Below are 27,210 nucleotides of genomic sequence, written 5' to 3'. Positions count from 1 at the left end.
AGTCTTAACCACAGGCAACATTTAGAACGATTCGTTAATTTCTCACACTTCTGCTTCCTGGACGTAAGCCACAAAACAGAAAGACAAGCAGCCCATATATTGTCTAGAGCAGCTCGCTGTGAGACCTAGAAATAGTTTGTGTGATGAAGATGATGATGATGAGCGTATGTGAAGGCTGACTGTCATGAACAGATCTGAGAGTGTTTCTGAACTTGCTTACTCTCACAAATCCTCTATCAGTCCTGGGTCATGTTACTTTATCTAACAAAAATGCTCGCACACATTTCCCCAGCTATCCTCGAAGGAAAACGTTATTGCTCAGAAACGGCCATTTCAGAGCTTAAGAGACTTAATGGAGTTTCAGTTTTTTCAGCGAATCATCAACTTTGTCTTAGATGTTTATCCTAAACGTCCTCCTAATAAAAACAGACACAAATGGGGAAAGAAATTGTGGAAAATGTAAAAAAAAGTCTCTATTTGCTCTTCATTTAGTGCAAAATATTTAACATTTCTCAGCTGAAAACTTTTTTTTGCATGACCTTTTCATGGATTCATTTATTAAAACAACTGCTTTATATGTGCTTTGATAAACTGTCAAGAATCTAAACCTCCCTGAATCATTCAGACTGGTTTTGTGGACTTGCAATTCATAAAAATGTCTCAATCACACATCAGAGGAATGTCATGAGGAATTTCTCAAAACACTACTGAAAAACACTACAACAATTTAGATTTAGAGATCCACAAATGAGACCATGCATTAGACTTTTATAAGTTTTATTTAATAACAGCAGACTAACCTTAAACCTCTAAAGGTAAACAGTTTTAGAATAAAGGCTTTCTTCTTTTTTTATATATCATATGCATTTGCAAAGGCAGGTTTAGTCAGAATCTGGGATCATTTTGGCGGCAGAATAAAGCCAAGTAAGCCCACACACTCTAACACATAAACTCGAGATCTATGCATCAGTGCAAACTTTAGTTTAATCTGCATATTTATGCGTGTGCATGAATTTCTGTGCTTTAAAATGTGCATGCTCCCAGTTTAATAAAGCAATAAAACAACAGCTATATAATTACTGTACCTAACTGCTGGTTGATGGTGTTGATTTATAGCTTGATGAAGGTTAAACAGGACGGAGAACTCAAAGGGAGTGAGAGAAAGACGTGCAGATGTCACAGGGGAGGGTGATATGGAGACACGGGGTTCCACCTGCTGGCAGACACAAATCAAAATGATGTTTCTGTATATGAATCAGATTTGACAGCATGTAAACCATCAGGAGTAACTGACTCCATTCATCTGAATGTTCTTACATAAACATGTGAGTCCATGCATGTACAGTGAGTTAATTAATTAGTCAATATTGTGCATCTGATAGATGGTTGCGTGCAGAACATATCTGAGTCAAAGATGTTATGCTCATTCTTTGGCCCAGACCTATTAATATGAAATTAAATATTATATTAACCCATTAAAATGCCTTTCACACACACAATCTCTGCTATGAGGAAAACATTAGGTGCGTGCCTATTCACTTATACAGTAATTATGCACTATTCTATGCCATTTTGTACAAATAGTCTGAGTAGTGCGTTCAAACTTTTCAAATACATGTAAAAATTCATAATATTAGTTAAAAAAATTTAATTAATGTTTTTAAGACAAAGATTGAGATTGGTGCAAGGGAAATATTGTATTACTTTTTACTTGATTGTTACACCGCTTTACATTTTTAGAGTTTTTGGTAACACTTTATTTTACAGTGTCCTTGCTACACATATTACGTGTAGTTACTGTAGTAATAACTATAAATTATACATAATTACATGCAACTAACCCTAAATCAAACCCCAATCCTAACCCTAACCCTATAGTAAATACATGTAGTTAATTATTATTACTCACTTAAATGTATAATTACACTGTAACACTGACACCTTAAAATAATGTGTAACCGAGTTATTATATCATAAAATGTTTTCAAAAATGAATGCAAACACTGCCTTTCTAAGAATTTGCCACATGCATTTTAAAAATAGATATGTAAAAAAATTTAAAAATACAAAATCTCCTCTTCGACCCACTTACAGGTCATACCAGCACATGTGATGTTGTTGCACTATATGACTGAGTGCTTTGTGTTTGTCCATGTTTACAGAGACATTTGACTTCACTAATAGCTGTGTGTGTGTGTGTCTATTAGACTATTTGAGATGTGTCACTAATGGCTCATGTGGAGTCCCTCCTCACCCAATGACCCTTCACGTCCCTGAACGAACATCATCTGTCACTTTTCCCTCTCTATCTCTCCCCTTCTCTCTCTCTCCTCCTGCGGGAGTTGTGCTGCAGTTCTGTCGGTAACCTCTGGGGTCAGATTGAATATATACTCTCATAAACAACATCTATTATTCACCAGCTGACACTGATCCTCAGCCTCGTCTCCGGGAATGGCAGTCCGTCAAAGCATGAAATATATCCATCTATCCGTCCGCAGTCTTTCATTAGGCATATCAATAAAAATCTGCCTCTGTTTTATTTAACCGAGCTCACACATCCCGTCTCAGTGTTATGGGAATTATGCATTTCTTCCTGCATATGACTGTCTGAAGTCATTTGCAGCATTCTTCAAATATGTTCAAGGATTTTCAATAACATGCAAGAAAAAGTATAGAAAGGGACACATTCATGCTCAGATTCTTAGGCTATGTTCTTTAGTCTTAAAGACTAGACTTTTAGACTAAGGCGAGTCTTAGTGCTCAATTCTGATTTTTAATTTTTAATTTTTTTGTATAGCTGTTCACATTGTTGTTTTAAATGTGGCCAATATCAGATTCCAGTGTGAACAGATCGTGATCCTGAACTGACCCGCATGCGCAAAAGAATGATACAAAGATGATACGGAAGAAAGGATGGAGAACATTAAAGCCATTACGTGTTTATTTGAAGTGTGATCTGCCATGGAAGCCAGTGAATTTATGAGCAGGCGATATATAAAGTAAAAAAAAGACGAGTTTTTAAACATTTATGATACGAGCCCTCATGTTTCTCTTGTATATAGAGCTGTCACTGTTATACTGATGAGTTCTGAGACTGCTCTGACTACCTTTCGCAATAGTCTTGATAACTTCAGGAATGTTAAATCTCTGAAGTGACTCCCATGAGCGCAGAATTGGGACGAATGTTGCTCTAGAGGGATGTAAAAGTCTCATTCACAGTCAAAAGTCTCTGATTTGACTGTTCAGATTGAGGTCGCGTTGCAAAACATCTGACCTGTATCAGATTTAGGACCACTTATGGAAGTGGCACATATCAGAATTTGAGCTGTTTTATTTTAAAGCCATAAAGCCACATTTACCTGCAGTCTGAATGTACTTTACTTCTGGATGCTGGTGTCCTTTCCGGGCTTCTTAACTTTACCTTAAAGTTACACTGTGTAGGATTTTCTCCCATCTAGCGGTGTTTATGACTACCAACTGAATATTACTTTCTAGCCCCTCCCATTCCGAGGGCGTATTAACTCATACGGTGGCCGTATTATTTCAAATCTGCCGGCAGTCGTGAGTAATCTCCCCCTCGCATTCGTCACGGTGCCACTGAAACGCGAAAGGTGAAGCTTGAATTTTTCAGGTATGTCCCTCTTTGGCTAATGTATTTTCAAGATGGAGGCGCAACATGGCCGCCGCCATTCGAGCGACTCGCTCGTATGTATTCTAAATGGCAGATTCTACACTTACGAGAATACTTGATTAGTTGGTAGAAGTAATTACACATTAATGAGCACATATCATTTTGAAAGAACAAAGTGTTTTTTGCTAAGAATCAACTTAAAAAAATTACACAGCTTTAACTACCCATGCAGATTGACCAGAGTAAAAAAAAAAAAAAATGTGTGTAGGATTTACTTTGAAACTTTTTTTTTTTTTAAATGTGTGACCGGCCCCAAATCTGCACTTCTACTAGAAAGAAATCAGACGATCTTTTAGAAGAATTTTCCACCTGTCCCACATTTGGTGCAAAAAGTAAAATATATTATGTTATTTTTTTTATGTGTGTCTTTTGAACTAATCACGAGTTTTTGACATCCTTTCTCCTTCATGGGAAATGATGTCATGTATCACCATTAAATACATTCTCCACGTCTCGTGTGTTTTCATAAACTGAGAGAAATCCCCCCCCTAAACAACACCAATACATTATTTACTCACTCAACTCTCCTTTATTCACCAGAACCTTCATTAGACAAGGCTAATGTCACTACACAATGCTGGTCTTTCTGGCCCTGCTCTTTGTGCAGGTCTTCATGTGTTTGGCCCATAATCCATTAGATCCCTCTGAGGGCTTATTACGCACAACTCTAATGCACATGCACATGGCTTACAGATGAGGAGGGCCTGTCTGTGCTTCTCAGGGGCTTTCCCGTCATTTTCTTTGGGGAAAAGATTAAATGAAGAAAGAAAGAGTTTGTGTAAGAAAGAGTCGCCACTATAAAGTGAAGGCCTGAACCAAGATGAGGAAAAGTAAAGCTTCCAACAAACAGTTTTGTATGACTTTTTTAAAAGAAAATAATACTTTATTCAACAAGGATGCATTTAAATGATCAAAGATGGGTGGCAGTATAATTAAAGACTTCTATTTAAAATAAATGCTGTTATTTTGAACTTTCTTTTCATCAAAGAATCCTGAAAAAGAAAACGGATCATGGTTTCCCACAAAAATAAAGCAGCACAACTGTTTTCAACATTGATAATAATAATAAATGTTTCTTGAGCAGCAAATCATCATGTTAGAATGATTTCTGAAGGATCATGTGACACTGTAAGAGTAATGATGCTGAAAATTCAGCTTTGATCACAGGAATAAATTACATTTTCAAACATATTCAGATACATTAAAACAGATACTTTAAACTGTAACTGTCAATTTTTTACTGTATTTTTGATCTAATAAATGCAGCCTTTAAAAATAATCGTAACGAACCCTAACTTGTATGCATTTATTTTGTGTATATACAATAATTTTTTTTATTTAATTTTTTAGCCCATTTACCCCCAAATTCTCATTACATCAGTGCATCTGGACATTTATTTTTTTTGGTATTTCACATTATTCTCAATGGTGTTTCTGATTACTTTAATATAGTATATTTTTTTTATTACATATAAATAATGTATTTTTAAACCAATCACTACAGTGGTGCATAAATACCTAAATCTGCATTACATTAATGAAAACATATGCTGAACGCAATTTTCATGACAAATTATTATGGCACCTGAAAAAACATATTGAGATCAAGACAAGACCAGGACAAAGGCAGGGTGAGACCAGAGCAGCACTTCTTAAATTCATCTAAAACATCCACATTTACTGCCTGAGAAGTGTCTTATATTTAATAAATTAATACAATAAGAATTAAGACACTATACAGAGCTGTTACCAATCAAATGAAATCACTAACAACAAATAATTTGCATAGCTGAGGTGGCACAGAAGTTGCATCTGAATTGGTACAAATAAAACTCCATAAATAATGTTGAGATTAATGTTTAAAAAATAAAACTTTGATCTGATCGTTTGTATAAAATTAATATCACATTTGCAATCATGCTCATTTGTGAAAACAACTCTCTTGCTCTAAATATTGCTTAATTATAGCATACGTTATAATATAAAAATTAAGATCACGTTCAAGTACTTTTTTGCAATCGTATCTTGAATTTTGTGGGCATTTGTATTCAATTTAGTGACATTTTTGAAACAATCACTCGTTGATTTCTGACCCGGCACAACAGTAACAAAAGAAATCAAATTAGAAGTAAGTTATTGATTGAACTTGAAGCAGAAAATTTCACATCCAAGATGTTAACATAAATCAGACAATGCTCCGGCAATTTAAAGGAACCGTATGTAAGAAATGTATTTCAATGAATCATAAAATGTCCCTGAGATGTCACTAGACATTAAGAAATCATGGTCATTTCAAATACTTATATCACTGACAACAGTAGTCCGGCCAGGATATTGTCCTTTAAAAGGGGGGGGGGGGGGGGGGTAAATCTACAGTAATTTGAAAGTGATTGCAGTACCAGTTTTGGCCACAATCTTACATACGGTTCCTTTAATAATGTCCCTGCAGTAGTGAAATAAAATCCCAAGTCCTCTTATGCTTGCTACAGACTGCGATTTCGGGAATCCTATAAGATCATTACAAATCACGCACTGTACGACATGGATCTAATAAATTTGGGTACGACATGTATGTAGACTGTACGTGGATGACAACTATTGAATCGTAGGCTACGACGCAAGTTAGTATAGAAGAATAAAACGTCACCAGCATGTACTAGTGGTAAACAAATATAGAGCAAGATGAATCGCACTTTGGCAATTGTAGTTTTTATGTGCGCTAAAAAAAAGAAGTGGAAGCGAAAGAGGAGAATATTGATGCGGTCATGGCTACAGAAAAGAGGCCACCTTGGCATGCCAATCTTGTAAATGGAGCTAGTTTTAAGTTTTAACACCATGTTGCATTGATCAATATGCAATTTCATGTTGCATTTTTATTGGCTAGTCAGTAGACGTAGGTCGTATCAGCAAAAGGCACTGTGAGATGATCGTAGTAACTTTCTGAAACTGTTATTGCAGGCTTTGTTTGGTTGCAAAACAGTGACAACGACCGTCTTTAAAACTCTCTCTCTGTTTAGGAGCCACGACCACAGAAATCACCACGATTGGTCATATTTCATCTGGAACTGCCCAAAATCGTACAATGTGTACTGGGCATTAGTACAAGGTTTTGAGACCAAGAATGGTCTCGAGTACTACAACACTGGAATTTAGTGAATATATAACAATGTTATTTGGGCTGAAATACCTTCAGTGAGTCAGCCCCTTTGAGGCCTCTGTTACAAACGGCTCTCTCTTGGACAGCTTACAGTGAAGCTGCTGAGACACACCCGGGGCTTTCTGGTCCTCACGCTTACTGTCGGCAGCACGAGATTCGCCAATCACTTCCACATGTGACAGCCATCAAAGCCACGAGAGCAGCCCTTCTCCAATTGGATCTCATTAAGAGCGGAAGCCAAAGCTGGCGTGGGGGTACGAGCCTTACATAAGCGAGACCCGGAGGATGGAGCGAACATCACTCTTTAGTTAAAGAGCAATTGCACGCGTTTGAGAAACTGCTGTTTCTACTCTGCAAGTTATTGTGATATGAACCTACCTGTACAAACTTACATTTACCAAGAGCAAAACTCTGACCTGCGAAGAACGGTGGCTAATGCACAACAGATGGGAGCTTGTCTTCCTCTCTCTCTCTCTTTCTTTTGCGCTCACACACACCTTTCAGTCTGTTTCTATCTTTCTTTTATGTGATCCATCAACACCTGTTGCCATAAAGCAACAGCATTTTGTGGTTCGCGGGGTGAACTGCTGCGCGTAACTCAGTCCAGAACAGAGTAGCGGACTCATAAATCAATTCCCCTGCATGAAACACATCATAAGAGAGGAATAATGGGTACAGCATGGATGGTGTTAAAGAAAAATAAATCACACTGTTATAAAGTTATGAAATTCAGCTGATAAATGTATGCAATGGTGAGACAGTTGCTGTTTCCATCTGATATATTAACTACTGGCTGTTCTTGCACAGCTTTAAGCCGAACAACTATTCTGGATTTGTTCTCATAAAACAGAGAGATAGAAAGAGAATGAGACAGAACTATAGTGATACTTAGCCCTCGGTACTTGAAGATGTGCAGAAATCACCAACTCAACTGAACAAGTTCAAGACACTTTCTTTGCTGCAAATCGCTATAGCTAGAGTCCCCATACAAACAAAAACATACGCTGCGTCCACAATCACATACTGACTGAGTAGGTACTACATTTGAATTTGAATTTACTTCGCGACCATTACAAAAAGTATGTTCTACATAGTATGAATGTGGGTAGTATGAAGGATTTTTGGATGTACTACATATGTCATGTTGTTACTAAACAACAGTAAAGTGTCTATCGAATGCAGACTTCACAAACTTGCCAGAAGTTATAGATCATCCGGAGTCTCTTTGCCTACTGTTTTTCTATTACTGATAGAAAGATATAGTAAAAGTAGTACGAGTAGTATATTAGTATGCGGTTCCGAATTCAACATATGTATTCGGACGTACTACTCTTTTGGCATACTGTTTTTTGCATACTATATAAGGAAGTATTCGATTTCAGACGCAGCAGTTTCACATAGTCAGATGTTTGAATATCAGCATGAATTCTGGTCCAGTTTGCAGTCTCATCCTCTCTTAAAAATTCCAAATGACCAACATTAAAGGAACCAATAACAATTTGTTTTTGTTTTTTAGGTTTTGTCTAGGGTTGGGGTTTATCTGAAGTACATGACACAACATTAATAGAATAACATTGAAACAGTCCATCCAATATTTCCAGTGCCAACCTTTGATCAGCTGTATTCACACACACACACACACACACACACACACAAAAAGCAGAAATGTCTATAGCCTTTGGTTAACAAAATCCAGTCTAGTTCTTCCTCAGAAGTGCTCACTGTATCCACCCGGTAGCTTGTAAGCATGACTTTATATCGAGGTGAACTGATGAACATCCAGCTAATCCGATTGGATCTGATGCATTTCAGTCAGTGGTTAATAATAATAATAATAATAATAATTCGTTACATTTATATAGCGCTTTACATAGACTCAAAGCGCTTTACATGTAAGGGGGGATCTCCTCAACCACCACCAATGTGCAGCATTCACCTGGATGATGCGACGGCAGCCATATTGCGCCAGAACGCCCACCACACACCAGCTTGGTGGAGAGGAGACAGTGATGAAGCCAATCAGTATATGGGGATGATTAGGAGGCCATGATGGACAGAGGCCAAGGGGCAAATTTGGCCAGGATGCCGGGGTTACATCCCTACTCTTTTTCGAAGGACATCCTGGGATTTTTAATGACCACAGAGAGTCAGGACCTCAGATTAACATCTCATCCAAAGGACGGTGCTCTTTGACAGTATAGTGTCCCCATCACTACACTGGGGTGTTAAGACCCACACAGACCACAGGGTGAGCACCCCCTACTGGCCTCACTAACACCTCTTCCAGCAGCAACCTGGATTTCTCAGGTGGTCTCCCATCCAGGTACTGACCAGGTTCAGCCCTGCTTAGCTTCAGTGGGAAACCAGTCTTGGGCTACAGGGTGATATGGCTGCTGGCATTATTCTGCTGGCTGCTGGTTGCCATTTTGTGTGTGCATCAATCAATGATTGGGCTGTGGGTGGCCTGAAGCTGTGCCATTTGTTTCTCAGACTAATAGAGCCCCTAGATGTAAACACAATTACACCTTATTATTAAAGCCATTTTTTTTGTAACTCCCATTATTCTTGATGGTGATTCTAATTACTCTAATACAGTGTTGTTATTAACTCTTTCCCCGCTATTGACAGAGTTTTCACTGTTATACGGTTGGGGACGATATTAGGCATCTTCTGAAAGTATACAGAATCTCCAGATCAAAAGGCACGTGAACAAGAAGCAGAAACAAGCGATATGAGCAGATGCATAAATAATGCGATCATCAACATTAAATGGCATATAAATCAAAACTGCCTAATGTTACCGAATGAAGTGTAGAACCAGGACGAGGTACAGGACTGTGAAGCATTAGGGGTGTTGATAGACTCAATCTACTCCATCTGTGTTTTGATCATCATTCTGAATCTGATCCAGACGCAGTTTTAGCTTTTTGCTCAAAATATTGCTTTTTTGATTAAACTTACCCACATTCAAGTGTTGATAAAAAAATAATAATGTAATTTTATCGAATTACATAATATATTTAAAAGGTTAAACTTTATTTCGTTGGTCCACTTAAGACATTCTACTAACTGCTAGTAACTTTGCAATTACATGTCAACTAACTCTCTTTTAGAGTATTAGCAGACTGGTAGTTTAAGGTTTGGTGTTAGAGAATAAGTTGCAAAGTTACTTACAATCAGTAGAATGTCTGTTGAGCATCAGAATAAAGTGTTCCCTTTTAAAATACTGTATTATAACTATTATTTTTGTAATTCCCATTATTCTTTTCTTTTTTTTCTTTTTTTTTTTTTTTATTCCCATTATTCTAATATATAAAAATGTAAACTCATGCGAAATGCTAGACAAGTATCTGGCCACCATGGCATCCCTTGGTATTAATATGTCAAAACGTTTGACACTGAATGTCTTGCGATAGTCGAAAAGTCCAAGTTGTAGTTTGTGATGGTTGCAGGTTCAACACTTTCATAAGGAAACGTCAGTCTGCTGTCTTATTTGGTTTGTTTCTTAGGATTTTACCAGAAGTTTTCCCAGGACTTTCCCGAAGCTAAACTTTTGCAAGTTGACTTGCTTTTTCACTGTTAGTCTCCAAAAATGACAAAAGCACCATAACAGTCACCAGTTCTACTTGAGCGCTATATTCCAAGTCTTCTGAAGCCGTACAATAGTTCACAATGTGTAAGTGTACGGCTTTGGAGGGTCATTGGATTGGAGGGTCACTAGCATTCATGATCTAGTCATTTAACCTCACTCTATCATGACAAGTAAATGGGTGTGTTTGTAATATTTTGGCTTGGTGGACGTATGGGTTGCCAGAACCACAGGAATGGGACCACCCAGATTACTGGCAGGACATTGGCGAAAGATCAGGAGAACTGAGGGCAAGCTGTACCCGGGGCGGAGCTGTGTGAGTGTGTGTTCGCTCGCACGTGTACAGTATGTGGTGTTAGAAGTGTGTGTGAATGGATGTTCCATTTGTGGAGAGGAGATATTTTTAGTCAGTGGTTCTCCTCAGATATGTGTGATTTCACCACTGGGTGAAATAAAACACATTTAGTGAAAAATCTAAAGGGGTCATTGAAGGAGAGGGCTGTTCATTTCAATTTGTGTAGAAACAATTTTCACTCAGAAATGACGGGCACATTTCACAATTAATTACACAGAAACAGCAAGTAACACATTGAATTAAACCGATTTTTTTGGTCAACTTCAAATTTTGATTCTTTACTTTTTTTACAGTGTATTTGTTTACAATATTACATACTGTAATATATCTTAAAGACCCACTGTGGTGAAAATCAAGTTTTTAATGTTGTTTACATGTGCTGTTTTTAATATGCTTTAAAGGGATAGTTCACCCCAAAATGAAAAAAAAATCATTATTTACTCACCCTCAAATTGTTCTAAGCCTGCATGAAATTGTTTCTTCTGTTGAACACAAAAGAAGATATTTTGAAAAATGTTGGTAACCAAACAGTTAATTTGACTTCGATAGTATTTTAGGAGGACATTCCTCCAGGGTGTCTTTCGCTTGATTCGTGCCCGAGACGGTGCATCCTGCCTGGGATGCAGTTTCACAAAACCAGCCTGTCAATTCCTGGAGGTTTCATACTTCCAGAGCTCCACCGCGGTGGAAATTGAACTCTCATGCCACCCAGAGTCACTCTGAGCGGGCCTCACGACGGTCTAAGGAGGCCCTGTGCACCCACCAGTGCACCTCCTCCTACACCACCTATGTGGTCCGCTTTCACCCGGTACATACTTGAGAATGATCTCCAAAGGGCGGACGGATCTGACTTTGACCGGGAATGATCCACCCTCCCTGGGCTGGAGGGGGAGGTCGGAGAGCATGGATGTTCGGCCAAGTTTGTCCATTTGGTCTTCCTCCATGGAAGTCAATGGCTACCATCAACTGTTTGATTACCAACATTCTTTAAAATACCTTATTTTGTGTTCAACAGAAGAAAGAAACTCATACAGGTTTGGAACAACTTGAGGGTGAGTAAATGATGACAAAATGTTCATTTTTGGGTGAACTATCCCATTAAGAAAAACCATGTGTGAATTCATCAGACAACACCATTGCTGAGTATTTTCTCCTTAAAACTGCAGTGTGCCACAGAAAGTCTCAAAAACACAGTTTGAAAGTGCCCCCGTTTCCTACCGTCACAAATATGTAACCAATCCCATCAATGACGGGGCGGGGCTTTTCTCCAATGACATTCACCAATGTTCAAAGCCTTTGTAAGGATGCTGATTTTTAGAAGACAGCTGTCTGACTCTGAGATGGTGAACAGGAACATGGTTTGTGTAATATTAGCAATATCGTTGTAGAGAGCGATACATAAAACACATTCTGATACATCGACTTGTATAATTCACTCTTCCTCTTTTTATTCTGAATCAGTTTCTGGTTCAAATATAAATGGCTGAATTAAATCAATTTTCCACTTGTCATTGTGTAGCGTTTACTACAGTTGACAGAGTGGATAAGGTAGTCAGAGCTGATGTGATTGAGTGGAGGCGGGGACTAATTTGCATAATGGTTGCATATACTAAATGAAGCAAGGGTGTCGAGTTACATTCAAGCTTTACAGTGTGCCGTAAGTAAAAAATGGCACACAAAAACAGATTAGATACAAGCTTCAGAATATTGAATATGAATGACTGATTTGATTAGTCCTGTTCCTTACACAAATGTATTGTATGGCTCAGGAAATCTCACGCATAAGCCACATGAACTACTTTTATTGTGATTTTTGACCTTTTTGTTGCCCCTGGTCAATATGAATACCGTTTTTCTATAGTGTAACTTATCCAGTTACATTTTCTGAGTAGTTTGCTACTGATAGCCAAGCTAATTACTTTTTCAATGGATTTCAAATGAACTTCACCAACATGAACTCTCCATGCTTTATATTACGCAGAAAAAGGATGCAGTCAGGACACGGATCCGTCAATGCTAGCCTCCAGAGGCATGTATACAGTTTTCCTGTGTGTCTCCTGTGTGCTGCTAGTTGTTCCACTCTGAAAGAGAATAAGAGAGTTTATCTTTCTGTTTGTCTCCTCTGAGAGAGCATTCACTTCATCTCAGCACTTACAGCTTATAAACTTACCCGGTAATCACGTTAGCTTTCAGCTTCCCCCGACACGGGCGGCCCGTCTCTGGGCTAAAGAGACCTTTATAGCCCTATAATTGACTCTTTCTGAGCCCGAAGAGAGAGACAAAAAGTGAAAACAGTGAAGCCTGGTAGACGGAAGACAGAAAAGGACCAAAAAAAAAAAATGCTTAAGTGGAGAGAAGCAAACCTTAAAGTGCAAATGCTGAAACAATCATTTAACGCTAACTTAGTAATGAAAACACATATTGGTTTATTTTGTTTTAAACTATAACTATAATGAATATGCTTGTGTTGTAATTTAAAGGGATATTTCACTCAGAAATGAAAATTCTGTCATCATTTACTCACCCCTCATGTTGTTCCAAACCTTTATGAGTTTCTTTCTTGTGCTGAACACAAAAGAAGATATTTTGAAGATTGTTGGTAACCAAACAGTTGATGGACCCCATTGACTACCATACTGTAGTATAGATAAAAAAAAAAAAAATACTATGGAAGTCAGTGTGGCCCATCAACTGTTTGGTTACCAACAATCTTCAAAATATCTTCTTTATTCAGCACAAGAAAGAAACTCATTCAATGAATAATTTTTCCTGTTTATCACTGTAAAGCTGCTTTGAAACAATATGTATTGTATAAAGCGCTATAAAAAAGGTGACTTGACTTGACAGGTTTGAAACAACGTGAGTGTGAGTAAATCATGACTTTTTATTTTTGGGTGTACTATCCCTTTAAGGAAGTCAAGTGTAGACCACTTTACACAATAGCAAGAAAATTAAGACGGAAATAAAGAGTTAAGTTAGTTATTGCTCAGTAAAGGATTGACAGCTACTTGAGGGTGTCAAAATAATGTTAACATTTTAATGAATCCCAAATTTTTACTTAATTTTGAGATACACTATATAGGTACACTAACATATATATACTATGTATACCATTCAAAAGGTTGAGGTCAATAAGATTGTTTCAGAGTCTTTGAGAGAAGTCTCTTCTGCTCACCAAGCTGCATTTATTTGATCAAAATACAGTAAAAAACTGTAATATTGTGAAATACATCTATTGTGATATATTTTAAAATATAATTTATTCCCGCGATGCAAAGCTGGATTTTCTGTTCAAGACACATTTCTTATTATTGTCGATGTTGAAAACAGTTTTTAATAGGATGTTCAAAGGAACTAATAGGCCTATATATCTTTAGTTTGACTTTTTATCAATTTAATGGATCCTATTTGAATGAAAGTATTAATTGTTTTTAAAAAAAATCTGGGGGGGGGGGGAAACAAACCAATTAATACCATAAATACCATTGCAAATTACTAACATGAGGGAAAATTACATTTTGTAAATGTCATGTTTTTTGTGTGTTTTTTACATCTTACATTTTACAAGAAAAACATCTCACATGCTTTGGTGTAATGTTTATTTTCCACTTTTTTTTCCTTTTCCAACATTTTTCATGCTGCCCTCCCCTCGTCTTCCCTTGAGTTCACTTAGCTGAAGGTTATGACTTAATTCAATTCCACCCCTATAAAACGCTCACTAACACTGACAAATATTTGCTTTCAACATTTATCATATGATGCTTGTTTTGTTTACAGAATGAAAAATTCTATACTGAGAAAGTCTTCTTATTCTACATGCAATATTACTGAAGAAAACAGTAATTTGCAGATTTGAGTTTAACATTGACAGATTTCACCACTGAGATCCTCACCTCAAATCTGACCCCGAAATCGAGGCCCTATATAAACATAAATGTATATAAATATTTATAATGCATTCAGCCACTACTGAAAGAAATATTGGTAGTGATAAACAAGTAATTCCAGTTGTGCATTCAGAAGTCGCTTGAATTTCCTGCTTGATTTTTCCATTTTCCTCACCCTAAAAGCTCAACTTACGATTTCCTATCCATCAAACACACATTCAGAGCTTCCTAACCGACATGTTGAATGACTCAGATCGATTATAGTCACAGTTTAATATAATTTCAGTGGCCATGTCTACTTTAACAGAGTTTTCATTCTCTTAAGTTGCATTCTAAATACAAAAAAAACAAAATATATATATAATGTTCTTTATTGGAATCAATGGTTGAAGAACCTTTTAACACCCATGGAATCTTTCAATCGCTAAAGGTTCTTTATAGCGGTAAAGGGTAATTTAGATTATTAAAATGTTCTTCACACTGAATTGTTCAGTGAAAGGTTATTTAGTGGACAGTCTGGACACCAATTGGTTTTTCTATGGCATAACTGTGAAAACACCCTTTTGGAGCCTTTATTTTTTAAGAGTGAGATCTCAGTGGTTAGATTATTAAAATGTTCTTTACACTACACTTTAAAAAAATAAAGGTTATTTATTGGCATCTATGAATTCCATGAAGATCCTTTAACATTCATGGAATCCTTGCATTGCACAAAAGTTTCTTTATAGTGGAAAAGGGTTCTTTATATTATTAAAATGTTCTACACAGAGAAAAAAGTGGTTCTTTTAAGAAAATGTTCACCCAAATGTTCTTTGGGGAATCAAAAATGGTTCTTCTATGGCGTCACTATGAAAAGATCCTTTATTTTTAAGAGCTGAAATAAATGTTTTATCATGTGTACCTCAGTCTGTTGTTGTAGTTTACGGCCCTCGGGTGCCCTCGGGGTACGGACGATCTGTGAGTGTATTCTGGGAGCCGATACGAGCGCTGGCACAGGTGTCTGCCCGATCACACCGGGCGTTCTCTCTCACCTCCTCCATCACTGTCACCCCTCACTAGCCCACCCGGAGCCAGCACCACATCTAACCAGCACCAGACCGCCGTCTCTAGCCGTCCGTCAGTCTCCCCACCCCTACGCTACATTTGCAAATCATTTATTTTGCTTTGGTTTCCTGTACTCTTCTGGTTTCCCCCCCTACTCTTCCTCCTCTTGATCAGGAGTCGGAGACATCTGGAAGTCATTTTAACGCGTTAGTGGTATTGTGTGGCTGCCTATCGGCGACGCTTTTCACATTCACGCTCTGAACTGAAAAGAAGCTGTACAAGAGAGACGCAGAGGGAGGGAGAGAAGGGGTTATTCAGTGAAAGCCTGCAAAATGATGGTCTTTAAACTGCATGGAAGTAAACAGAATTAACCAAACACTAAGTAGTACTAAAACGGAACAATGTGGCTTGACAAAGCCTTGTCTGAAAGTTTAAAACAGAACCTTGTTGTATAAGTTGTGTGTGGTTTATAGTTGCTTGCTATAGTGTTCATAGTGGCTGAGGTGTATTTGGTGGTTGCTAAGGAGTTGATTGGTTGCTAGGGTGTTCTGAGTGGTTGCTAGGCAGTTGCTAGGACAATGATACACTGTCTTTCAAAAGTCTAGAGCTGTGTCTGAAACCACTCACTTATGGCGCTTTTCCATTACCAGTACCGACTCGACTCGACTCGGCTCGGCTCGCTTTTCGCTCCGTTTTCCACTGCAGATAGTACCTCCACAATAGTACCTGGTCATCATAGCGACGCCGCAGGAAACTGCCGTGACTTAATCTTTTACGGGAGACGCGCGAGACACACCCGCTACCCACACACACAGGACAATGGAGGAAATCGAGTGTATGCTGTTTTTGGATGTTTTTGTTTTTGTTTTTGCTGTTTTTTATTCAGGATACTCCGTCTGGCGCGTGCAATGATGACGCAGTGAATAGTGACGATTCTCTCTGACCAATCAGCAGTCTGCCGTGTTTTCACGTCACATTTTAGTATCGCCTCAGCTCGCCTCAGCTCGCTTAGAACCTCGCCGGAGGTGGTACGAAAAAAAGTACCTGGAAGCAGGTACAGGTACAACTTTTACACAGTGGAAAACCAAACAGAGCCGAGTCGAGTCGAGTCGAGCCGAGGCGAGCTGGCACTGTGTAGTGGAAAAGCGCCATTCACTCATTCACAAATCCCTATATAGTGTATGGCATTTGAATATCTGCAAGGAGTATAGAAATTAAGTGAGTGAATTCAGACGCTGACGCTTACACTGTGCATCGGAGAGCTGGAGCTGTCACAGAAACGTCACACGTAGTGATAAAACTACTTTAATCTTACATGTTAGATTAGATTAGAAGAATTAGAACATCTTTGTAGTCTCATCGATTGTATTATTGGTTAATCGTGCTTAATATGTGTATAATCAGTTAGAAATTGTTAGAAACTCTCACACTCACAGATGACGTGGTCGTTGAGCGCCCTCAGGCGACCGTTATGATTACAATCGAATGAATACGATGATTAACGAATATTTTTAATTCATCCACCAAATTATCCTCTCTTCCTTACAAAGCTCAAAGTGTCAAACCTAAAGAGATATTCTTTATAAAAGTTAAGGCTCAGCCACGCCTTCCTAAAACGCTTCGTTCAAACACGCCCCCACAAATCTACGTCAGTGTGTGGGGGAAGAGTTAAAAAATATCATACTTTTACTTTTGCTTGCAATGTAATAACTGTAATTCCAATAAGTTATCCAGGAAAACAGGCTGAAGGACTGTGCCGAGTTTACCATAAACAGTATTTTGTCAAGAATTATAATTTTTTAAATTAATATACAGATCTCTTATCTGATGACATGTTTACTGGTGTGAGGGCGGGGCAACCTGTCACTCACATGAGATCCACCAATAGCATACCACAATTATTAAATTATTCAATCATCCAATCGACTCCTCATGGACAAAATCAAGTCCTGCCCCACATTTTTTCTTGTCCGAGAAGCAGTTTCACTGAAATATACATCAGATTCATGCCGACTTTAACAAGACAAAAACAAAGAGATCAAATAAAAGCCCCTCGCAGACACTGCTGTAACTCAGCGGACAGTAGACGGTGAGTTTATTATTCAGCACGCTCAGCAGAAACGGATCTCAATGCTGTACTTAAGTCACTGGTAAAGATTTTACATTAGGACTTTAACTCTCTCTAAATGCTCTGTCTATTTTTAATGAGCTGCAGTCCAGAGTTCTGCATCAGAGATGCACACCAAGAATGTCAATGTTAAGCTGCTATTGACTAGATTAAAAATGCTTGTTCCAGCAGCGCAAAAAAAAAAAAAAAGCACTGATCATCCATTAGAATATTCTCTTATACAAACCCGAGTCAGAAGAAAATTCTAAGTGATAATTTCCACAACTGGATAAACTAAAAGTCTGGGTTATTAAAGAGCAATATATATATCTTTATCATTTTTATATAATAAAAAAAAATTATTTAAGTTTTTCATCTAATATTTTTTATTTATTTTATTTCAATAATAATTTTAGTTAATAATAACTTTTTATATTAGATAGTAACACACTTAAACCACTTGGAACACCTCGCATAAAGACAACCTGCCATTTTTTGGGGGCCGATTCAGCATTTTGAATCGGTGTTGGGTCATTGGTGAGAGAGAGAACTCTGATTGGCTGTTCACAAACAAGTCAGTGCACAAGAATAAAAGCGAAAGTGATGAAAGCGAAAGAAGTCAAGACGATACAGACAGAAGGCTGTTTTAATTTTACATCATCTTACCTGAGGTGCACAACGCACGTGCTAGTTGACAGTCCTTTAGTCCTTTTTTGGTGTGTTCAAGCGCAGCTTTTTGGCCGAGACGCAGAAGACGAGAGGCGACAACACAGTCAGCTTTCGTCACCGCTAGTTCTTTGACATCGGCACGCTTAACATTGTGAAGACAACCTTACTTGCATATTCTTTGGAAGACTATAATAGTATATAATATAATAGTATATAAATAATCCTAAAATTACACTTATTTAAAACAGGTAATTGTAATAATTTTGCAATTATGTCATTCAAATGTAATTCCAAAGGAACATTATTAGAGCTCTAGTTTCAATGGAACATTTCTGTTTTCTAAATATTTATCTGTTATCTCACTTTGTATCTTAAAATCACCCTGATATGATATGTATTCTGACACCTTCTGGATATAATTGTTGTTCTGGCACATGCTTCTGTTTTCCAGTGCAGGTCTATTGATGAAAGCTGCCTTTCTTTGACAGTAGTGGAAACCCTTCTCCTGCTTGAGTTTAACCTCAAGAGGTGTGGGACTATATATCATCCAGCACAATCAATCAATCCGTTAACTATGACATCCCAGGACCTTAAAAACACACGTACACAGATTTGTTTCGCACTGAAACTGCACTTAGAAAAAAGTGATAGCACACATATCTTTCAGAAATCCACATGATTTGAGGAATCATTCATGTTTGTAACCAAAACACTGCAGGACAAGAAATGTAATACTTGCGCTTCGGGGTTTGGCAAGCACCACTTGAAGAAAAAACAACAACTAGTGGAACAGAAACTGTAAAAGACAAAAAAAATATTGTTAGTTCAATTCATTATGTAAAAATATATAATGTGTGAAATACTTTATTGTGTGGACTTTGCTTTAAAAGTCATGTAAAAAAAAAAGTAGCAAAGATTGTCAAATTTAATCTTCAAAATTTTTGGCACATTCGAAATAATTTAACTATGGGTGCTGCTAAAACATATTTTTATTCAATGATTATTTCTCATTTTGATTACTGTTTGACTACCTGGTCTCTTGCTTGCCCCACAACACTTAAAACCATAGAAATTCTATATAAAAAGGCATTAAAAACATTAGATAAAAAACCGCTATCCCACCACCACTGACAAGTGCTAAAAAAACATAGATTATTAGATTTTCAAAATATGATTAATTTGAAAATGGCCTGTCTGATATATAAGGTCCTTCACTCCCTCGCTCCGCCACCTATGAAGGACTTTATTAAATCCAAAGAAAATTCTCTGAGGACCACACGAGCCTCTACTAGAGGAGACTTGATAATACCTCACAGGCGTACCACCTTCGGTCAGACGGTCCTGTCTGTCCGGGGTGGGAACCTGTGGAATAGTCTTCCTCTAACACTAAGAGAATGTACTACATATAGCTCGTTTAAAGTCCAGCTGAAAAACTGGCTATGGGCAAATCAAAGCTGCACACATTAGTATGTATGTTTTATCCTTTTTTAAATTGTTTTACGTTGTAATGTGTATATGGATGAGTGTTTGTGAAGTTGAATGTAGTCTTGTGTGAATATTGTATATAGGATTTAGCTAATTTATGAATTGACTGTAGATGTAAATTTTATTTAGCAAAATTTTTGTGAGTTGTGTGATCCTAGCCCGTGGGACTACGGATGGAAATTAGCCCTTGGCTAAAATCCGGCATTTTTACATGCATGTACTCCATGTTATGTTCTTTAAAATGCACTGTCCCAATCAAATAAATAAAAAAAATAAAAAATAAAAATTTAAAAAATGACTGACTTTCAAAAAGACATTGACTAGATTCATGTGAATGCAAAGCCGGCAAAATGACTACAGGGATTTTTCACAGAATACAACAATATCCATTCAGAGACTTTTTAAATTGCAGCTGTTTCTTAAAAAAAAAAAAAAAAAAAAATGCATTAAGGTCACCTAATATACGTAATGTGAGCTTGCCTGTATTTAAACACACATGCTGAATGCATGATGACGGCAGTATAGTTTAAGTATAGGGTATGACCTTCAGAGCGAACGCCTGGTGATTCACTTTCTCCATCGCTCTGATCCTGACCAGGAACTGGTGTTTATGGGCCTGTGGTGTACATACAGGTTACACAAGGTTTGCGTCTTTCCAAGGTTAGTGTTAGCAAAGCCTGACTTTTAACTGTTGGCTAAACTGTGAGATCTAATAAAGTCAGATCTACAGTGCTTTGCATGAACCATGAACTGACGTATGAATGTTTGTTTTGTTTTTGAGTGCAATATAGAAAATTCAGCCTTGCGTATTTATCTCAGTATAGCCATTTACAGCATTTCAAATATTAGACTCAATGCTGTGTTCAGGCAGAGGGAATATGAAGTGTGTTTTAGTCTGTGTGGCCTTCAGTGTAAAACAAGGGTTCACCGACCCGCCCGCAACCAAATAATGTCAAAAAGCAATTAATATCTTAATACCACCATCAGCTGCTGTGGGGCCAAAGCCTCTCCACCTCTCTCTCTATCTCTCTCACTCTCTTTATTCCTCCATCAGGCCGTGGTTTCCCTGAGGTCCTGGTGGTCAGATGCGGTTTTCGGGGCAAGAGGACTTGGAGTGTGGGCAGCGCAGTCCTTCTCCTTTCTGAGAAAAGACAGAGAGAGAGAGAGAGAGAGAGAGAGAGAGACTCATCTAATGCATCCATCTCTTTTCTCAATCCATTACAGTAAGGATGGGGTCACGCTGGGTTTCCACTAATAGTCTGGCTTGTGGACTCTTGTTAGGATAAAATGCATCTTTAAAAGATGCAATGCACCATTCTACATTTTATTTTTCATATAGTTCACAGATAATATAAGTCAAGTTTTTTGCACAAAAACAGATTTCATTTCAAATTAGGATGGAAATGTATAATATGAAAATTCAGTTTGGAAATTCGACTAAGTACATAACTGCATAGTTAAAATAGCTAAATAAATAGGCTTAATGTCATATTTTTTTTTGTTGATCAAAAGCCAGGTGTCTACATTTACATTTATGCATTTGGCAAATCTTTTATCTAAAGTGACTTACATTCAAGGAACACATTTGATCAGTTCTTGCATTCCCTGGGAATCGAGCCCATGACCTTTGCGTTGCTATTGCAATACCGTTTTTATGTGTATGAATCGAACCCATGTCCTTGATGTTGCTAGCACATGCTTCTAGAGATTTCGTTCACTTAAAGAACAATATTGAAACTGTGTTGGGACATACCTTGATGACCAGTGTTAAATCTGGGTCCTGATATAAAACCACTTGCTTAGACTATGTCTATATACACTCACCTAAAGGATTATTAGGAACACCATACTAATACTGTGTTTGACCCCCTTTCGCCTTCAGAACTGCCTTAATTCTATGTGGCATTGATTCAACAAGGTGCTGAAAGCATTCTTTTGAAATGTTGGCCCATATTGATAGGATAGCGTCTTGCAGTTGATGGAGATTTGTGGGATGCACATCCAGGGCACGAAGCTCCCGTTCCACCACATCCCAAAGATGCTCTATTGGGTTGAGATCTGGTGACTGTGGGGGCCATTTTAGTACAGTGAACTCATTGTCATGTTCAAGAAACCAATTTGAAATGATTCGAGCTTTGTGACATGGTGCATTATCCTGCTGGAAGTAGCCATCAGAGGATGGGTACATGGTGGTCATAAAGGGATGGACATGGTCAGAAACAATGCTCAGGTAGGCTGTGGCATTTAAACGATGCCCAATTGGCACTAAGGGGCCTAAAGTGTGCCAAGAAAACATCCCCCACACCATTACACCACCATCAGCCTGCACAGTGGTAACAAGGCATGATGGATCCATGTTCTCATTCTGTTTACGCCAAATTCTGACTCTACTATCCGAATGTCTCAACAGAAATCGAGACTCCAGTTTTCAACTGTCCAATTTGGGTGAGCTCGTGCAAATTGTAGCCTCTTTTTCCTATTTGTAGTGGAGATGAGTGGTACCCGGTGGGGTCTTCTGCTGTTGTAGCCCATCCGCCTCAAGGTTGTACGTGTTGTGGCTTCACAAATGCTTTGCTGTATACCTCGGTTGTAACGAGTGGTTATTTCAGTCAAAGTTGCTCTTCTATCAGCTTGAATCAGTCGGCCCATTCTCCTCTGACCTGTAGCATCAACAAGGCATTTTCGCCCACAGGACTGCCGCATACTGGATGTTTTTCCCTTTTCACACCATTCTTTGTAAACCCTAGAAATGGTTGTGCGTGAAAATCCCAGTAACTGAGCAGATTGTGAAATACTCAGACCGGCCCGTCTGGCACCAACAACCATGCCACGCTCAAAATTGCTTAAATCACCTTTCTTTCCCATTCTGACATTCAGTTTGGAGTTCAGGAGATTGTCTTGACCAGGACCACACCCCTAAATGCATTGAAGCAACTGCCATGTGATTGGTTGATCAGATAATTGCATTAATGAGAAATTGAACAGGTGTTCCTAATAATCCTTTAGGTGAGTGTACTGTATATAGTAGGCCACACAACTCAAAAGAGAAAGGAAATCCGTATGAGCCCTTTAAAACATTTAAACAGATGAAGAGTATGTATGAGTGATCATATACTTTTTGGGGGGAATGTTGAACATATAAATGAACTTTTATAATGAACTCAAGACTTATAGAAGAACACGTTAGACCATAATATTGTATAAACACTATAACTCTTACATGAACTACCAAAAAGACAAGAGAAATATTCCCTCTAATTTATCCTTTCCTTTGCTAAACACTGGATGTGAATCTTCATCGTCTCTCTGCATGTGTTCTTCCTCTTTACAATGACCTCTCATTTCTGTGATTTCCTAGAAGAAGAAAAAGAAGTGATAGACACAGAGCGCGAGTGATACACCCACCCAGGCCCACACACCTCGCCTGTCTGGGCGGCACAGCGTGTGGAGTGAATGCTGAGTGTGTTGTGTGGTTTTGGGCAGGCCGCTGGACACCATTAGAAGAGATCTCCCCACCGGCACCAGCGTTTCAACACCACCTCACCTACTAAACCAACAGCCAATTACAGCTGAGTCAGTGTAGACATACAGACAAACCACCGTCCATGTGCTACTTTTAGCTTTACGTTTCTAAACGCTCAGCAAAGGCAGAATACGAATTTCAATTACTGATGAATACTAGTAGAAGTAGTTTTCCATGGACAAATACTTTTTCTTGGCTTGGTGGTCATTTGAGGTTATGCAGTCAGGAAAATAGAGAACGAAAATGACTTCTATTCATTAAACTACACTGTGATTTTTAACCAGTTTTAACAGATAAATAATATAAAATGCTCAAATTAAAACATGTTGATTTGTTAACCGTGCTGTTACTTTATCACATATGGTTAAATTGTATGTTTAAGAAAACAATACTTATAATTATTTGTAGATTTTTTATTTTAAAACTATATTTATTATTTGTATCTATATGTGTAATAGTTACAGATAACTAAAGTTCAAGTTGAAATGTAATTTTTTCATGTAATATTTGTAATACATTTTTATACTTGCTTTTTTAACTGCAAACCTACTTTACCATATATGGTGAAAATGTATGTTAAGCAAAAAGAAGACAAATATTACAAATATTCAATTTTAATTAAATATTCATATTAAATATTAATATAATTATTATATATAATGTTTCCAGATAATATTAGTTTGAGTTGAAATATCTTTTTTATTAATATTGAATGAATTTTAGTTTATCATTTATCATTGATATCATTTTCAGTTTATAATTATACAGTAAAATATTGTAAAAAATATATATATTGTTTTTTATTTAAAATTTTTAATTCTTAGTGTATAGTGTAAATAAAAACAAAACATATCTACAAATATTCAAAAAAATGACTGCATATAATATCTGTAACATTTACAGAAAACTTTAGTTCAAGTTAGTTGAAATATTAAACAAATTTCATTTAAAACCAAAAGGCATTGGAGACATAAGTGGAAAAGACGGGCCACTGCAGGAATGGAATAAATAATTACGTTAAATATGCTGGCCATAGTCCTGCTTTACAGTTTAAATAGCCTAATTTGAAGTCATTTTAGCAGGAAAAACCTAGCAAAAGTTTTTTTTTCCCCTAAATTATTTAATGCATGTTAATGTCACTGAAGTTAAACTGTAGTTTGCAACCTTACGTGCACATCACAGGAGTCTGTGTTATCTCTGTTAAACTGCTGTGAGTGGGCCGCATTCAGCACCAATTGATTTCCTCTCCCCCTCGCTGACGGCTCTGATAGAGAGCAGTCATAATTCTCTGCACTCGAGAGATTAAATTCCTGTATCGCTGTCAGCTACATTAACTCACTTCCTGGATCTAAACCCTATTAGCGTAGCAGGCCTCGCTAACATTAATAAATCAATGTTCCTGATGGCAGATGAAGATCCGGAGCTACTGTATGCATCTCTCTCTCTCTCAGCGCTGGTGATGAAGAAGATTATATAACTTGAGTTATATCTACAATTTTAAAGACACTTTTGTTTTCAATTTGTATACCATTACCTGATAAAACGTGCATTTAAAGCCCCCGTGAACCGGAAGTTGCAAACGACTTTTCTCCAGTGTTGTGGCGTATTTCCAAGTGAAAGGGAATATTGAACAGAGGGCAGGGTATTACTTTAGCGCTCCTCTTCTCCATCTCCGCTCATAGCAGACTAGTGGTTTGAGTGGTTAAGCGTTTTCAACCCGAGCCGTCAAACTGACGTCATCAGAAAAGGAACGTCATTCCAGACCGGAAGTAACTTTTCAGATTTTGATTAAAGATTACCACGGCAAACCATTTTTTTCTGTGTATTAACTTGCACGGATTAGTTGTTCACCACAAGACTAGTAATATGCGCTAACAAAGTAAATAGGGACAATTTTTATTTTGTGTCGACTTTAAAAAGTTTATCTGACAGCACAGGACAGGACAGGACAGGACGAGAGGAGATGAGAGAAGGGCACAGAAGAGGAGAGCATAGGAGTAGGGAAAAGGAAATCAGAGAAAAGGAAATCAGAGGAAAGGAGGGTAGAGCACAGGACAGGACAAGAAAGGAGAGGAGAGGAGAGCACAGAACAGGACAATAGAGTAGAGCACAGGAGAGGACAAGACAAGAGCGTAGAGAGAGCACAGGACAGGACAAGAGAGGAGAAGAGAGTAGAGTAGAGCACAGGGCAGGACAAGAGAGGAGAGGATATGAGAGGAAAGGAGAGGAGAGCACAGGACAGGGCAAGAGAGGAGAGGAAAGGAGAGGAGAGCACAGGACAAGAGAGGAGAGGAAAGGAGAGGAGAGCACAGGACAAGACAGAGAGGAGAGAGGAGAGTAGAGCACAGGACAGGACAAGACAAGAGAGGAGAAGAGAGGAGAGTAGAGCACAGGACAGGACAAGAGAGGAGAAGAGAGGAGAGTAGAGCACAGGACAGGACAAGACAAGAGAGGAGAAGAGAGGAGAGTAGAGCACAGGACAGGATGCGACAAGAGAGGAGAAGAGAGGAGAGTAGAGCACAGGACAGGACAGGACAAGACAAGAGAGGAGAGAGTAGAGCACAGGACAGGACAGGACAAGACAAGACAAGAGAGGAGAGAGTAGAGCACATGACAGGACAAGAGAGGACAAGAGAGGAGAAGAGAGGAGAGTAGAGCACAGGACAAGACAAGAGAGGAGAGAGGAGAGAGTAGAGCACAGGACAGGACAAGACAAGAGAGGAGAGAGTAGAGCACAGGACATGACAAGACAAGAGAGGAGAGAGTAGAGCACAGGACATGACAAGACAAGAGAGGAGAGAGTAGAGCACAGGACAGGACAAGACAAGAGAGGAGAGAGGAGAGAGTAGAGCACAGGACAGGACAAGACAAGAGAGGAGAGAGTAGAGCACAGGACAGGACAGGACAAGACAAGAGAGGAGAGAGTAGAGCACAGGACGGGACAAGACAAGAGAGGAGAGAGTAGAGCACAGGAGAGGAAAGGAGAGGAGAGCACAGGACAGGACAAGAGAGGAGAGGAGAGTACAGCACAGGACAAGACAAGAGAGTTGAAGAGAGGAGAGTAGAGCACAGGACAGGACAAGACAAGAGAGTAGAAGAGAGGAGAGTAGAGCACAGGACAGGACAAGAGAGGAGAGAGTAGAGCACAGGACGGGACAAGACAAGAGAGGAGAGAGTAGAGCACAGGAGAGGAAAGGAGAGGAGAGCACAGGACAGGACAAGAGAGGAGAGGAGAGTACAGCACAGGGCAAGACAAGAGAGTAGAAGAGAGGAGAGTAGAGCACAGGACAAGAGAGTAGAAGAGAGGAGAGTAGAGCACAGGACAGGACAGGACAAGAGAGGAAAGGAGAGGAGAGCACAGGAGATGCGAGGCGAAAGGAGAGGAGAGGAGAGAAAAGACGAGAGGATCTACTCTATGTAGCTCTAGGCCAAACTGATATTTCCAAAGAAGCCAAAAAGAAATCAACTCCCATCACTGATCTTTTAAGAAGCAGATTTATTTTTGAAGAGCTGGTCTGATGTTCAGGAACATTTATCTGGACCTGAACTCTCTGGCTTCATTACAGCCATTCTTCTACAATGTTTCCACTGACACAGACAGTCACATGGCTTTGGGTTTATTTCTGTTGATTGCAGACTCTTTTTCCAGTGCCTGTGCTTTGTTAGAAACTGGTTTGGGTCTTGATTGCGAGCGTTATCTTCT

General features: G+C 38.4%; 2 long non-coding RNA genes across 2 annotated transcripts in view; one reads left to right on the top strand and one right to left on the bottom strand.

The window, feature by feature from the left end:
- LOC309486284 overlaps positions 1-23,809 on the top strand; it is an 84,804-nt gene extending 60,995 nt beyond the window's left edge. Inside the window, exons 2-3 of the long non-coding RNA XR_014201450.1 lie at positions 21,039-21,207; positions 23,343-23,809. This is a non-coding gene — a long non-coding RNA (uncharacterized lncRNA). The remainder of the gene's footprint in view (positions 1-21,038; positions 21,208-23,342) is intronic.
- LOC309487143 lies at positions 10,945-16,870 on the bottom strand. The gene is made up of 3 exons (XR_014201785.1): positions 15,581-16,870; positions 12,963-13,052; positions 10,945-12,873 (listed from the first exon to the last, which is right to left on the bottom strand). It is a non-coding gene; the product is annotated as an uncharacterized lncRNA (long non-coding RNA).
- Positions 23,810-27,210: the final 3,401 nt, after the last annotated feature.

The sequence above is a fragment of the Leuciscus leuciscus genome (assembly GCF_965113295.1).
Source record: "Leuciscus leuciscus genome assembly, chromosome: 22".
Taxonomy (NCBI): Eukaryota; Metazoa; Chordata; class Actinopteri; order Cypriniformes; family Leuciscidae; genus Leuciscus; species Leuciscus leuciscus.
This window is presented reverse-complemented; position numbering and strand designations above follow the sequence as displayed.